At 31.5% G+C, this 5,265-nt stretch overlaps 1 long non-coding RNA gene across 1 annotated transcript; it reads left to right on the top strand.

Moving 5' to 3' along the window:
- The first annotated feature begins 3,213 nt into the window (after positions 1–3,213).
- Positions 3,214–4,226, top strand: LOC109184696. Its single transcript, XR_002054855.1, has 2 exons — positions 3,214–3,554; positions 3,950–4,226. It is a non-coding gene; the product is annotated as an uncharacterized LOC109184696 (long non-coding RNA).
- Positions 4,227–5,265: the final 1,039 nt, after the last annotated feature.

Below are 5,265 nucleotides of genomic sequence, written 5' to 3'. Positions count from 1 at the left end.
ATAATTGTATATCGATTCAAATATTCTTAATATATTATGACAAATCAATTTTGTGCATTGCATGGGTGAAAATACTAATTATATATTTAAAAACTTAATATTATTTGCTGGTTAAGTTACTACTGGTTAAAATGGTGATATTGGCACGTTTTTCAATTAATATTTGATTTGGCTGGAGCAATTTATTAGTTTATTTTTTTTTAATTTATCGAGTCGATTAACTATTAAAAAGCTGAGACTAGTTATTTTCTTATAATCTTTTACCGGCTAGGGTTATAATGCAAGATTTATTCTGTAAATACTACTCCGTATTAAATAGTGGTGACAGGCTCTCATGATGAAAAAATAATAATAATATTTGCTGTAAAATGTTATATAGGATTTTAGTTTTTGAAAATATAAAATTCTAAGGAGACAAATGTAACTTTCGCAAATATCCACGAGAGAGAGTGCTGGCAGTGACATTTAATCTTTTATGTGACTTGAGGACAGCAAATTCTTCACGTTTTTATTTATTTATTTATTTATTATTATTAATTTTTTTTTTAAACAAAATTTTATTGAACTTCAAAACTCATGTCTGAACAAGGTGACCCAAAAGTGACTCAATTCTTCACGTTGAAAATGCAGTACTTGTATGGTTGTATGCAACAGACAAAGAAATTCTTATCACTCCGACAATCTCTTCTTTTTTTTTTTTTTTTTCCTTTTTGTTTTTTGCAAAAGGCCTTGTGATTGATCGACATAGTTGTAACCCTTTAAATAAAAGGTTTTAGGTTCAAATCCCACTGTGACGATCCTCTCAAAAGAGAGATTTTATTATTACGCCGAATATTACCAATTAATAGATATTAGTTATTTTCATATAACATTTTGTTACTAATTAAACTTTATTAATTCTTTTATCAAATTAAACTTTTAAATAGGACCCCATTTTATATATATATATATATATATATATATATATATATATATATATATATATATATATATATATATATTTTTTTTTTTTTTTTTGAAACCAATTATATATTATATATTATTATTATAGAAATTATTAGCTTGATTACCATAATAATTATTAGTCAATTATATTGTTATTCGTGTAATTATTAACTCAATTTTTTCTCATTTTACTTTTTTATGCTGTATATTTTCTAATAATGTTTAATTTCGTATAACTGCACTACAAAATCAAGTTGTTTGGAAACATTTAGGTAAACAAAATCAAAATTATCAACATGTACTATAAATCGTAGAGCTATAGCAATAATTTTCACCTGCGGATCATGGAGTAAGTACTGCCGTGTTTGTTGGTTGACTGTGGAACGTGGATATTCCCTTGACGAAAAACAGCGCATCAGCCAAAGTCTTATACAACTTTTTCTTGCCTTGGAGGATAGGCTAGAAGCATAGACAAAAACAGATCACATTAGTATTTACTATTTGAAGAATCGAACGAAAATTCTTTTTGTTTATAATTTGCTGATTCAAAAGTATTATATGGAGGTGTCAAATTGTGTGGGCAGATTATAAGATTTCTAGTATTTATAGTGCCAGATTTATTTGTATTGTCCTATTATATTACGAATAGCAATTGTATTACGAATAGGAATTTTAATATAGAATTGTAATACGAATCGGATTGAAGGAATCATTATATTCTATTGGAATTATATTATACTATTTTACAGTTTTGAATTGCGTGAATAAATTATAAGATTGGCATGTAGTGCCTGATTTATTTCTCCATTCAAAGGGTAGGAAAGCACGAAATATTATAATAATATTTTAATATTGTTGTATTGTATTACGAACAGGAATTTTAATATAGAAATTATAGTACAAATAGAAACGTATGAAAGAATATGTTCTATTAGTAATTGTATTACACTATTTTACAATATTAGAATAGGAATTTTAATGTAGAATTATAATACAAATATGAAAGTAGAAACAATATATTAAAATTTGAAAATTTTGGACGAGAAGTAGTTAAAGTTTAGGATATATATATATATATATATATATATATATATATATATATATATATATATATATATATATATATATATATATATATATAGACTTGCACTCGGGTGCGAACGGCTCGCCCAGGCGCGAAATAGGAATGGATTCTGTTCGTCCACGTGTCCAGATCTAATGGATGAGAAACACTGATTTTTTAAAAAAACGCGGTGGCATTTTCGTAAATAATTGAACATCGAAGTGCAAGTAAAATGTATTACAAGTGCATGTAAAATGTATTATAGGTGCAAGTAAAAATTTACACTGAGCATCAATACTTAGTTGCACTTATAGTTCTAAGTAGTTGCACACATAGGTATAAGTAGTTGCATCTAGGTGTATGAATGTTTGCGAGTGGTTTTCAGGAGTATTACTACCCGCTGAACTCAGATCAATGAATGTTAACAAGACAAAATTACATGCACTTATAGGTGAAAGTAGTTGCACCTATAGTTATAAGTAGTTGCACCTATAGTTATAAATAGTTGCACATATAGTTATAAGCACACCCAGGTGCATGAATGGTTGCGGAAAGTGAATGCTAACAAGGCAAAATTACATGCACTTATAGGTGAAAATAGGTGCACTTATAAGAGATTTTACTTGCACTTCGATGTTCAATTATTTACGAAAATGCTACCGCGTTTTTTTTTTAAGTTATTAGATCTGGACACGTGTCGCGCGCTGATTCGTTCGCATTTCCTTCCTGGGCACTTATTCGCACCTGAGTGCGTCCCTATATATATATATATATATATATATATATATATATATATATACACACACACACACACATATATATATATAGTATAGATTGAAATTATATTATACTATTTTACAGTTTTGAATTGCGTGCACAAATTATAAGATTGGTATGTAGTGCCAGATTTATTTCTCCATTCAAAGGGTCGGAAAGCACGAAATATAATAACAAATTAACAATATTTTAATATTGTTTTAAGAGTTAATTACCAAAATGATCCCTCGACTATTGTGAAATTACCGATTTGGTCCTCGCCAATTTTTCTTACCCAATTAAGTCCTCCGACTTTGAAAATGTTAGCCATTTTGATCCTCGGTTAAAATTCCATCCATAAACTGTTAAATTGAAGGATAAAAAAGTAATTTAATATATTTTATTGGAAGAGTCACCTGTCTCTATCATACACTTCTACAGGTCTCCGCCGTCGACTCATTCTCCACCTTCCAATTCCCCGTCTCCTCCCTCTACGTCTCCTTCTACTCCGGCTCCTTCGTCGCGGTCCAGCCCCTCGTCGCCGTCGCCTTCTGGTACTAGGAATTCGCCACCAGCTCCTAGAAGCGGAGGAAGCTCTTCGACCCCATCTCCGCTGTCTGATGGTGGATCGTCGGGGATATTGACAGGGTGGTGGTGGGAATAGCCATTGGGGGAGTGTTGATACTTGCAGTGCTGAGTTTGATGTTCATATGTTGCAGAAGGAAAAAGGAGAAGAGATCATGAACATTACTATCCTCACCACCACCACAACCACCTTCTGGGCCTAAAGGTGACACCTTTTTGCTTCAATTGTTCAAAAATCTTGATTTTCTGCTTTTTAATATTTAGTTTCAAGAAATCTGCTGTTTCCCCTAAAAAAAAAATATGCTGTTTTTGCATTTTTTTTGTTTTTTTTTTTGGTTTTGACTTTATAGTTTAACAGGGTTAACTGGATCAATGTTTCGAATGCTAAGGAATATATTAGATCTGGATAAGTTAACCCTTGAGATCCAACAATGAGAATATAAGTGTAATTTATCATTTTCAACACAATTTTTGAGTCTATATATCCCATTTTTTCTTGGTTTTATGCAATTAGGATTAGACTTCAAATGCTGATGAAAACTGGTTTTAACTTCTATACTTGGATTATTTGATACTCATGTCTAATATTGGTTTTTCCAGCTAATCCATATGGTGGCCAAGTGCAACAATGGCAGTATTATGCTCCACCGCCTTCTGATCATGTTGTTACAATTCCTCCGAAGCCCTCTCCTCCTCCTCCCGGGGCGTCACGCCCTCCACTTTCTCCTTCTCGGGTTCCAACACCTCAACCCCCATCCCCACCTCTGCCTTACATGAGCAGCAGTGGAGCTTCATCCAATTACTCGGGGTCTTCGAATCCACTGCCACCACCTTCACCGGATATGGCCTTAGGTTTCTCGAAGAGCACATTCACTTATGAAGAATTGACGAGGGCAACTGATGGATTCTCCGATGCTAACCTTCTTGGACAAGGCGGTTTTAGCTATGTGCATCGAGGAGTTCTTCCTAATGGAAAAGAGGTTGCGGTTAAGAGGCTAAAAGCTGGGTGTGGACAGGGTGAGAGGGAATTCCAAGCCGAGGGAGATCACCGCCAAGCTTGCCTCTGCGGGAGGTGTCCGCCATCACCAACCACCTCCCTCTCCGGTCAGCTTTTGAGGCCAAGAAATAGTGACCAAAAAAATTATGAGATTCACGCTTCATGGGCACTGAGTTTCTCTGCGTCTCTGAATTAATTGGGCAAAATTACATCAATGCCTTCCAATTTAACAGATTTTTAAAGCCGGATTTAACGGAGGACCAAAATAGTTAACATTTTTAAAGTCAAGGACTTAATTGGGTAAGAAAAATTGTCGAGGACCAAATTGATAATTTCGTAATAGTCGAGGGACCATTTCGGTAAATAACTCTTGTTTTAATATTGTTGTATTATATTACGAACACGAATTTTAATGTAGAAATTATAGTACGAACGTATGAAAGAATATATTCTATTAGGAATTGTATTACATTATTTTACAATATTAGAATATGAATTTTAATGTAGACTTAGAGTACAAATAGGAAAGTAGAAATAATATATTAAAATTTGAGGATTTTACGCAGGAAGTTAAAGTTTAGGGTTTTGTTATTATAGAATTATAGATTATAGATTATAGATTATAGATGTTCAAATAAATTGCATTTCATAAATCATAAAATTAGAAATTTTTTTAAAATAAGAATAATTTTTTAAAAAATTAAAAAATAATACATTTAAATTATTAAAATTATGGTTACATAAATTACATTCAAATACATTTAAAATTATTTTGAATCAATTTCAACTATATCAACAGTAAAAATTGAATACAAAGACACACATTTATTTATGTAAAGTAAATATAATATATATATATATATATATATATATATATATATATAGGGTTGAGTTCACATGAGGACCACAATATATAGAG

This window comes from Ipomoea nil, unplaced genomic scaffold, assembly GCF_001879475.1.
Source record: "Ipomoea nil cultivar Tokyo-kokei standard unplaced genomic scaffold, Asagao_1.1 scaffold1286, whole genome shotgun sequence".
In the NCBI taxonomy this organism is placed as follows: Eukaryota; Viridiplantae; Streptophyta; class Magnoliopsida; order Solanales; family Convolvulaceae; genus Ipomoea; species Ipomoea nil.
This window is presented reverse-complemented; position numbering and strand designations above follow the sequence as displayed.